This window comes from Mandrillus leucophaeus, unplaced genomic scaffold (assembly GCF_000951045.1).
Source record: "Mandrillus leucophaeus isolate KB7577 unplaced genomic scaffold, Mleu.le_1.0 Scaffold38, whole genome shotgun sequence".
Taxonomy (NCBI): Eukaryota; Metazoa; Chordata; class Mammalia; order Primates; family Cercopithecidae; genus Mandrillus; species Mandrillus leucophaeus.
This window is the reverse complement of record NW_012104031.1, coordinates 1,915,048-1,926,211: the sequence shown is the minus strand read 5'-3', so window position 1 is coordinate 1,926,211 and position 11,164 is coordinate 1,915,048. Positions and strand designations below refer to the sequence as shown.

At 50.7% G+C, this 11,164-nt stretch overlaps 1 protein-coding gene across 2 annotated transcripts in view; it reads right to left on the bottom strand.

The window, feature by feature from the left end:
• PLEKHA6 (pleckstrin homology domain containing, family A member 6) overlaps window positions 1-11,164 on the bottom strand; it is a 156,702-nt gene that overhangs the window by 130,912 nt on the left and 14,626 nt on the right. The window contains exon 1 of one of the 2 annotated variants that reach the window (XM_011990451.1): window positions 7,607-7,844. The exons of the other annotated variant lie outside the window; for it this stretch is intronic. The gene's annotated coding sequence lies outside the window, so the exon portion shown is untranslated. Of the gene's footprint in view, window positions 1-7,606; window positions 7,845-11,164 lie in introns of those variants that run through there. 2 annotated transcript variants of the gene reach the window in all.

Here is an 11,164-nt window from a genome sequence, read left to right as displayed (position 1 = left end):
AAAAAAAAAAAAAAAAAATTATTTAGGCCGGGTGTGGTGGCTCACACCTGTAATCCCAGCACTTCCAAGGCCAAGGCAGGCAGACCACTTGAGGCCGGGAGTTCGAGACCAGCCTGGCCAACATGGTGAAACCCCATCTCTACTAAAAATACAAAAATTAGCCTGGCATGGTGGCACATGCCTTGTAATCCCAGCTACTCAGGAGGCTGAGGCAGGAGAATTGCTTGAACCCAGGAGACAGAGCTTGCAGTGAGCCAAGATTGTACCACTGCACTCTAGCCTGGGTCATAGAGCAAGAAAGAAAGAAAGGGAAAAAAGGACTATCCAATGCCAGACATTTTCTTCATATTATTTTATTTCATTTCATCCTCACCTCTGAGAAGACTTCAGTCTCCTAACAGGATAGCTTAGGAAACAGAGACCCAGAGAACTAAAGTAATTTTCCCAAGCTGAGACCCGGCTTAAGGTTCCTGCCTTGGGGAACCCCCTAGGAGAGTCTATCCTTTTCTTTTTTGGCCTCCAACATGTGTAGCATATGTCTCTATCATATACAGCATGGTCGTTTGTTCACTCATCTGCTCCCTTACAAGACTGTGAGTTTAAAAATTTATTTCTGACCGGGCACAGTGGCTCACGCCTGTAGTCCCAATACTTTGGGAGGCCGAGGCAGGAGGATCACTTGAGCCCAGGAGTTTAAGACCAGCCTGGGCAACAAAGTGAGACTCAGTCTGTATGAAAAATAAAATAATTAGCCAGGTGTGGTGGTGCACGCCTGTGGTCCCAGCTACTCAGGAGGCTGAGGTGGGAGGACTGCATGAGCCTAGGAGGTCGAGACTACAGTGAACTATGATTGTGCCACTGCATTCCAGCCTGGGGAACAGAGTGAGACCCCATCTCAAAAATAAATAAATCAAAACAAAAATTCATTTTTGCAACCTAGTACCTGCCTGGTACATAAAGAGCATGCAGTAAGTATGTACCCAAAGAAAATGGTAGGGCCAGGCTCCCAAGTTCTACTCACCACTTAATTCCATGCTGTCTCTACCACATCACCCTGTCTCATTCACTCAGCCAGTCAAAAAGCAGTTACCAACCATTTTGTGCCTGGCTTTGTGTGAAACATCACAGATACAAATAAGACAAATCAGGCCATCTCTTGCCTTGAAGAAGTACAGAGGAGTGAGACACAAGACTGAGGAGAACAGGGAATAAATTCCCCACCAGTGACCCATCCAAGGCTTTCTCATGAGCATTTCTCTGTGCCCGCTCCTTGGGCCTAACCCTCCCATCCAAAGCTTCATATATCCAACCAACATTTGTTGAGCACCTACTATGTGCTAAATACTGCCCTCTCATCACTCATAGTTGGGGGGAGAGTTGGCAGGATTAGATGACAATGGAGTCAGGAATTACTGGACAGTAGAGAAGTGATTGAGAAGGTCAGAGTCCAAGAAGCAGTGGCCAGGACCACCGGGAGCATATGGAGAACTTTAAAGAGGTTTCACATTTGATGTGATCGTGGACTTTCAGGTCACATTGCTTCATATTCACACCTACTTCCTACACTAACTCATTTGATTCTTGGTGATGAGGGCAGGGCGGGAATTATTATTCCCATTTTAGAGATGAGGATACTGAGGCTCAGAAGGGGAAGAGCATTGGGTTAGGAGGAGGAAACCTGGGTTCTAGACTTCACTTGTCATTCGAACAGTTCTCAGCACTACGCCTCTATCACCACACTCCCACCCGCACCACCCCACCAAAGCAGGTTTTTCTTCCCTGCTCCCATCCCCTTCAATTCCCCAGTGAGACAGCCCCGGTTTCAAGTGACGTTAGCAGGATTACTGGATAGCCTGGATCCAGTCCCTGGATAGCCCATTGCTGCTCATGTGATCCCAGGAACCGAGCAAAACCAGAACAATGACTGCACCACCTGAGGCTAGGTAGAATTTAAGAGGCTAATTGCAAGCATTTGGCTAATTAAAAGCAAATTGGAAACTGCAATTATAGATGCCTGTTCTTCTCAAGTCATGATGAGCCAGACTAGGTGGACACGATGATGTCAGAGCTAAGGAGGGACCTCACCTCCTCCTTAAGGAGGGCCCTAGGCCGTCTCGCTGCAGAAGTGGAGCTCCAACTAACCGGAGGAAGTCATAGCTGAAACCAGTGTGGACCAGCTACCCTGAAGCCTCAGCACTGATGCATGTTTATCAGATCAGCACTGGCACCTCCAGCTCTATTTCCTGAATTCACGCATTAAGGATCAATCCTCCACAGAGACTAAGTGGGTGACCTGGGAGGACTTGACAGTATCCCTGAATACCAGCTAAACACATTTCCCACCAATCCACCTCAGCACCTGTCTGGTCTTTGAGTTAAAGCCTTGCCTTCTGAAACATGATGTTCAGTAACCGACATTTGTGTGATTATTCTCAGTTTACAAAGCACTTCCATGTATATTACTCACCTAGGTATCAGCTAGGTAGGTGGTAGTGATACAAACTCCAGTTCTCAGGCTAAGAAATGAAAGCTCAGAAGGATTAAGTAACTTCTGCAAATCATATGGCTACTACTTGGGCCAGGATTTGAACCCATGTCTTCAAATTCCAGATGAGCCTTCTCTCCACGACCACAGCAGGAGCTAACACATGGATCATAATTAGTTTATCAGATCAGCTTGTGCTACTTTTGAAAGTGCAAAGAGGTCTCATGGGAATGAGAAATGCTGGGTAGATTTGACAAGGAAGAAATCCAAGACAGGATGTGCACATGGCCATGCAGGGGCGTGGACGGGGCTGCAGGAGTACCAGCTCCAGTGGAGTATCCTATAAGCCAGGAGACACTAGAGGGCCAACTCCCTTCATCCATGCACCTACCAGAGGAAGCCCCCAGCAAGTGTGCCATTCCAGGAGATTCTCCTGGAGGAAGTGGCTACCCTGGGCATGTGTGTAGCCACCTCACCACATTCTGTGCCAGTGAGGCCACAGTTCATGTGGGGGCCCCAGGAAAGCTCAAGAAAGAACTTGAGGGTCTTTGGAGGAACAGGGGCACTTAGCCTTGAACAAGGAGACCTGGGAGGGCTTGGAGGGAGACAGATGATGATATCTATCTTCAGATATCTGTTTCTCATGCAAATCAACAAGGTAATAATAACAAACACATTTGTCACTTATTCTGCTCAGCAGGATTCTATTTGCTTTGCATATGTAACCTCATTTATCTTCACAAGAAGCATTATCTTCATTTTACAAATGGAGAAACTGAGACACAAAGCGGTAAAGTCACTGTTAGTATCATATTACTGGTAAATGGTAGATTCCAGATTCAACCTGAGTTTGACCCCATAACTATGTTTTGTTTGTTTTGAGACAGAGTCTTGCTCTGCCACCCAGGCTGGAGTACAGTGGCATGATCTCAGCTCACTGCAACCTCTGCTCCCAGGTTCAATTGATTCTCTTGCCTCAACCTCCCAAGTAGGTGGGATTACAGGAACCCACCACCACACCTAGCTAATTTTTGTATTTTTAGTAGAGACAGCGTTTCACCATGTTGACCAAGCTGGTCTCAAACTCCTGGCTTCAAGTGATCCACCCCCTTCAGCCTCCCAAAGTGCTGGGATTACAGGCGTGAGCCACTGTGCCCGGCCAACTATGATCTTAATGACTCTGTACACACTGTCTTTTAAGAAAAGCCAAAGACTCAAACACATAAATATGTTTATTATATGAACATATTATATATTGCATTGCTATTAATACGGACAATGTCACATTTGATAAGTCTCTTTTTAAAAATTGTATGTCTCGCTCCCAAACAAATGGATTGAAACAATACATGAAAACCATGAAAAAGATTGTAATACTCAATGTTGATGCTCATGGCACAAAAATCCATTCTCAGACACAGCTGCTGGGAATGTAAATTAGTGCTTTTGAACAAGGAATTTGGCAAAATATTTTAATAATGTAGCAATTTCACTTCTAGAAATGCAACCTAAGGGAAAAAATTATTGATAAGTGTGAAGATTCAGATATTTATATGTTCATTGTAGCCTTGTTTATAAAAGTGGAAAATTGGAAATACCTAATTTAACATAGGGGTTAAATCAGCAAATAAATTGAAAAGGCATATGATGAATATGAGGCAGCCACTTTAAAATGATGTTGTAAAGGCCAGAGGTAGTGGTTCACGCCTGTAATCCCAGCACTTTGGGAGGCAGATGTGGGTGGATCACTTGAGCCCAGGAGTTCCAGACCAGCCTGGCCAACATGGAGAAACCCTGTCTCTACCAAAAATACATAAAATTAGCCAGGTATGGTGACATGCACCTGTAGACCCAGCCACTTGGGAGGCTGAGGTAGGAGGATTGCTTGAGCCCAGGAGGTTGAGACTGCAGTGAGCAGAGACTGCACCACAGCACTCTAGCCTGGACAACAGAACAAGGCCCTGTCTCTAATAATAATAATAACAATAATAACGCTGTAAAATAATATTTAATAATATGAAAAAATGCTTTCCATTTAACTGACAATAATACACATCTGGGCCAAGATTTTAACGATATGTATATACATATTGTGATGATAAATCTAGACATATATTCATGCGTGAATTCATAAAAGTACAAATATACCAAAATTAAAATTATATATCAAATCTATGGGTAATTCTTAACTTTTCTTTAGGTTTTCCTACATTTCTAAATGACAATGTGTTACTTTTATACTCACAGAATAATAATTCTTTTAATGTATACCCTTCATCATATTAATTCTATGCCTTGGAATTTATCCTAAGTCACCCAAAGCACAGAAAGAGCCTTACGAACAAAAATGTTCCTCCTGTGCTATCTGTAAAAGGAAAATAAGGTAACAACTTAAATGTCCAGTACAGAAATGATCATGTAAAACATAGGACATCCACACACTGACTATTATATACTATTTTAATCAAAAGAAAACTATTTTTATCACCATGTAAAAGAGAGAGGTGACTTGTTCTGCACAACTTCAAAGAATCAGAACCAGAGGGTGGAACTTAGAAGTCAGCAGATTTTGATTCAACATAGAAGAATGTTCCAACCACAGAGGAAGCTGCCTTGTGAGGTAATGAGCTCCCTGTCGCTGAAATTATCCAAGTGAGGCTGCTGCTTCTGTCAGGGAGACTGAGGAAGGCTCATCTGGATGTGGAGGGAGTCTGGACTAGAGAGTCTCTGAGGGGCGTCTGAAGGCTGAGGGTGCTGAGCAGGAGCCCCCTGAACGGAGAGATGGCCGAGAGAAGGCTTCTCGGCCCACCCTCAACTTCTGTTCCTGCTGCTCCCACTTACTCTAAATGTCTCCCAAAATACAGTCGTTTCTTCCTCTCTGAATGTGCTTTCAGCGGTTGGAGACTGACCTGCTTAAGTCCCCTCATTAAGCCCCGGCTTCCAGAGCCCCTCTGCCTCACCCCAGAGCTCAGGGGAGTGCAAATCCTGCAGCTCTCTTGTGAGGCCCAGCTCCAACCTTCCTCTGGGGGGGGCCCATGCGTGCGCCAAGACCAGTGCCAATGACCTCAGCAAATTCACAACAGGCTGTGAGGAAGACGATGAGGCAATTGGCTCGGAGAACAGAACCGCAGCCTGTTCAGCCCCAGTTGACACCATGCTCCCATCTGCTGTTGCGGCTTCTTCACTCTGGCCTAGGCCAGTCCCCTGGACCAAGAGAGCTCACTCTGTGAGCCCAAGCCTGCAGGCTGGGCCTGGGCAAAGTGGGGGCTTTGATGTCAGCCCAGGAGCCAAAGTGGCTGCCTCCCTCACTGACTGGGGGATCAGTAATCATTTCATTTACAAGCAGGAATAATCCAACTCAATAATCCAGGCAGACACATTCAAAGTAATTATCTGTGTAATGCGTCCTGCACCATCACCTTCCTAGGAAGGAGGAAAAGAAGCCTAGCCCAGCAAAAAAAAAAAAGGGGGGGGACCCCCATTGTCTGCAGCCTGTGTGCAGCAGCCCGCCAGGATTAATTACACACCAGTGCTAACACATTTATCACCTCGCCACTGATTGGAAAACCAAGGACTTTTAATAATTCATATCTGTGGCTCGGCACTCTGCGCCCTTGTGTGGAGACACAGAAACCCGCTTGTTTCCATAAGGAAAGCCCAGTGGCAGTGCCAGGCGGGGAGCCCTCCGCCCCTGCTGCCACCCCAACCTGGAGACAGGCCTGAGCCTAGCCGCTCCCACCTCCCCTCCACCCACCAGCAGGGTCTGCTCCTGTCCTGCTGAAGCTAAAATGCAGCTGCTCGGGGGTGAAAGCTGGCGACTGAACTGTCCTAGCCACAGGAGCCCTCCCCAGTTTCATACTCTTCCAGGGTGGCCTGGAAGACAGGATTTGGGAGATTTGTAGGGCAGGTGCCCACAGTGCCCCCGCACCTGCCCATTCAGTGGGCTCAGGCAGATACCTGCCAGCGAGGACCCTGCCCCACCATGCAGGAGACCTTCAGCAGAGTGCACCACTCAAGTGATCAGATTGGGCGTAAAGAGTCTACAGGGCTTTGGGAAGAGCCTCCAATCCCTGAAGTCTGCAACCTCCTCTGACACCAGCTCTGAGCTCCAGCCTCCTCCCCACCAACTTCCACCCTCCTGCAGCTCTCCCTCCCCACTCCTGTGCCCCGGGAATGGCTCTCCCTCTATCCCGGGAATGGCTCTCCCTCTATCCCGGTTCTCCATCTCTGCTCTCCCAGGCTCCACAGCCCCTTTCCCTGCCCTGGCTGGCATGTTGTCTCAAAGAGCATTTCCCAGGAGCCTCTTCTCCCTTCTTCTCCCTTCTTCTCCTCCGCCCCCACCACTTTCCTGTCTCGCCCCACTTCCCTCCCCTTCCACTGTAGCCCTCCTTACCCTTCTCTGGCCAGTTCCCCAACTGTCCTCCTTTCCCCAGACTCCTCACACAATACCTCGAGGCTCTTAGCTGGCTGCAGCCCGGTACCATCATTATAAACGTCATCCCCTCATTCCCTGCCCCCCTCCACCACATACCAGGCTCCAGCTCCTTCAGGAGCTCCTCACTAAATCTGAGACCCCCAGAGCTCAGATGCCTCCTAGAAATTGGAATCCAAGAGCCTCTGTCATCCTTCGACCCAACCTCTGACCCATAAGAATGATACACACCCTGACCCCTCCCCACCCTGAGGAAGGTGAGCCCCTGGGGCTGACCTGAGCCTGACCCTGGACCCCCTCCATCTCTCCTTCCTGTTGGCAGGATTAAAGGGAGGGTGGGCTGGCGTCTCTGTGCTAGCCTGCTTGGGGAACCCTGCTGGACCCTAGGAAGCCGCCAGCCCCAACGCTGCCCTCATCCAGGAGATGCAATTCAAATGTAATCAATTTAAACAGCATCAGCCCTGACAGGGACTCTGGAGGTGGGGGTGGGGGCACAGGGAGGGTTATAATTAGCATTCTCAGCATCCATGATCCCCAAGTAAGGCTGCCAAGGATGAGGGATGGGGAAGCCAGTGCACCGCAGTGCAAGCAGCCCAGGCTCACGCGGCAGACAGGCAGCTGCCAGCCCTGACCAGAGCCCAGCCTTCCTCCTCCCACCTCATCTATGTGATGCATGAAAACAGACTCACCGGCTTCTGAGGTGTGATCCCCGCGCTGGAAAGCTCTACCTCTGCGAGCCCCAAGGCACCCCTCCCCCCAGCTCAGGCCAGCTGGGGTCCTCCTCCCCCCGCCCCTGGGGCCCCCTTCTGCAGCGCGGGGCTCCGGATCTAATCTGATCTAATCAGTCATCTCTCCGGCTGGCAGGTCCCTGGCGCAGGGGAGAGGATGCTGTTGTGGTGACTGCAGGATCCAGCATCTTTCCCAGGCACAGGCAGCTGTGGGCATGCTCCATCGGCTCCCCCGGGGATTTCAGGGCCACGTGACTCTCCCTCCCCAAGCTGTCACTTAGGATCAGGAGTAAATAGTCCCCGAAAAGGTTTAACTCCATCCACACCAGTGACAAGCTGCTAACCAGCCACGCAGCCTGCCTGCCAGGGAGAGGATGGGGTGGCTCAGCGCAGCCTCCTGGGCCTTCCACCACCAGGACAAGGCTGCCCCCCAAAGGGGAGCAGGGCCACCGTCTGGGTGAGCTGCATTTTTAGAGTCCCCCACAAGAGACTGCAGGGAACCAGAAACTGCCCAGGGGCTTGGAATCATGTGTGGGACCTCAGCCAGCCAGCCTGGTGATCACCTTTCAGCTCTGGGGTATGTCTCCAGGTGTCAGGAGGGCTTAGCTGGGGCCCTGGGGCCTCCCCATCCCCCGCCCCCACCTCAATACAGAGAATTTAGAGAAATAACATTTGGAGAGGGTTGGGGGCCACTATGAGATGCCAGGATCTTCTCCTAGCCCTCAGCCCAAATTGGTCTCTGATAACCCTGAACAAGGATGCTAGCCAAGCTATGGGGTACCCGGGTTCTGTATTATTCAGAGTCAGAGGCAGAAGGACTTCAGACGATAGGGTTATAGCCCTGTTTCTGCTTAGACAAAGATTGCTTTCTGCCTCAGTTTCCCTCGATCCACATCTCTCTCGGTTTCCCTCTATCCACAGATTCTCTGTGACAATGGGCAAGTGTAATAAAAACACTGATTTCATAAACAGGATCAGAAAGATGGAAAAAAAACAAAAGATTCCCACCTAAACCCCAGGCAGGCTCACTGGTCTCAGTCCCACCTGCCCCTTAAACCTGGAAACTGGGGACTGAACCAGATGAGCTTCTGGGGTCACTTCTGAATAGAGAAATCTGTCAAGAAGCAGGAGCTAGAGAAAGTGCGTCTGCAAGGCCCCACTCACGTGATAATTGCATTTTTTATTTATTATTAGAACTTGATTAAAAACTTAAGCCTCTCCACTCCAATACAAGTGGGTCTCTCTTAGTGTGATCTAAGCACATATATCATTTTTACCAACTGAAGCCCTTATCCGTAAAGGAATGTGCAAAGGAAGGAACAGGAGCACAGACTTCCCTCCCAGGGCCTGGGAGGAAGAAGCCTGGCTGGTTGGTGTGGGGACAGTGGCTCCACACCCCACTCACGCACACCACAGTGTTCGAGGAAGGCAGGGACCTAGAGAGCTACTGAAGGGACTGTCTTTCCCACCCCAGGGCAGGCCAGGCTGGAGCCGGGAATCTGGGGTTAGGGCAGCAGACACAGCTCGGCAGCACTCTTGGGGAGGGGGACCCTTGGTCACCTCCCATTGTTCCCCTGCCCAGCTGAGATGCCAGGCCAGCCCTGCGTTGGCTATAGGAAAGCTGCTCTACTGAAGGGGCAGACAAGTTGTGGATGAGGGCCCGGTGCCAGGCAGGACCGATCAAGCCCAACTCACCTGCCCTGGCTCTTCAGGACTTGGCAAGGCTGCCAGGTGCAGGCAGGGGGAGAGTCTGCTTTCATTTAGCCAAGATGAGAGGTTCCTGGGGGTCTCTGACCCTGCAGAGCCAGTGGAGGAAAGGGGAGTTGGGCCAAGAGATTACAGCATCCCAGAGGGAGGCCAGGGAGGGGGATAGAGACCCCAGTCCCAGGCCCCACAATCCTCAGGCAGCTGGAAAAGGCAGGCGACCAACAGATGGGCCTGCTGGGCAGGTTTCCTCTCTGGCAGGCAGAGGGCAAGGGCCGCAGACGAGTCCCACGGATCCTTCGAGAAGCCTGAGCCAGACGTGTGAATGTTTCTGGGGGATCTGAGTAGCTTCGGGGGCATGAGAAGCCAAAGGGAGGGTCGGTGTTGGGTGCATGCCTTTATCTGGGGGATTAAGGTGGAAGAGATGCGGTAGCATGAAGATCTTAAAGCTGCAGCAAGAACAGGTGAGGCAGATGGACCAGAGATAATAAATTCCCTTTGCTAAATATAAGTTCTTGCTCTGCGAGCCCAGAAGAGGAGAAGCAAGCCTCACCTAAACAACTCCAGTGGGGAAGGCGTGAGGCGGCGTGAGGCGGCGTGAGGCAAGGAGGATTCCACAGAAAGTACCTCTGCGATCCCGTCTCTCCTCTGCTCTACAATCTTTGGCCCCATTGCTCAGAGGATCAAGTCCAAGCTTCCCAGGCACCTTCTATGGTCTCCAAACACACGCGTCCTCCCTACCTTTGTGGTGCCATCCCCACTCCCTACCGTACAGTCTTGGTGACCACTAACTTGACTGGCTCACTGCCCATTCAGTGGAACCACATCTGCATGGGTCTCTCTTCCTCGCAGAACATGCCAACTGGGTAGGAAAGGGAGCTCCATGGGATGAACTAGCTCACTGCAGCCTCCGCCTCTACCTGGGCTTTAGCAATCCTTCCTCCTCAGCCTCCCAAGTAGCTGGTACTACAGGTGCACACCGCCACATGCAGCTAATTTTTTAATTTGTTTTAGAGACAGAGTCTTGCTAGGTTACCCAGACGGGTCTCCATCTCCCAGGCTCAAGCAGTCCTCCTGCCTCAGCCTACTGAATAGCTGGGACTACAGGTGTGAGCCACCATGCCTGGCTAACTATGACCTGTGTGACTTGGAAGCCCAGCTCCATCCCTGAGGAACTCAGTGACTTTGAACAAATTACTTGACTATCGAGCCTGTTTTCCTCACCTGCAAATGGGCTTCTTTGAAGCCCAGCACATTCACTACCTCTTCTCCTCGGCCGCTTCCTTCTTTGCTGTTCTGGGGTGTTATCTGCCTTTCTAAGCCTAGAGCTAGTGGGGTCACTATACCAGACTGCTGCCCCAGGACTCCTGTGTTCTGTCCTGTCTGCCTTCTGGAGACCACAGAACCGCTCTTGGTGGCTCCACCGCCCCTCCCAGGGCCCCTCCTCTTCCGGGGTCTCGCAGTTCGGGTTGGGGTCTGTACTGATGAATCCCAAAGACCCAGCACAGCCTTGGAGGCTCACCGGGGTCTCACCACCCAGCCTGGAGCACACGGGGCAGAGATCTGGGCTTCTGATTTCTGCCTCCCCGCAGCCCCTCAAGGAGCGCCAAGCAGCCCGTAGGCGCTCCAGGGCCGTGGGTGGACTGCCTGCCTGCACATTCTCGCACCTTCCTGGAGGAAGCGTCCAGAACAGAACAAGGAAGACCAACGGCTGGGTGGGGTTCCCTCGGTGGAGGAGCCGCAGGGGCCCAGCTTGGGAACTGGGTTATCAGGGGTGTAGCTCTGCAGAAAGTGTCCTGCCACGTCTTCCTCCCT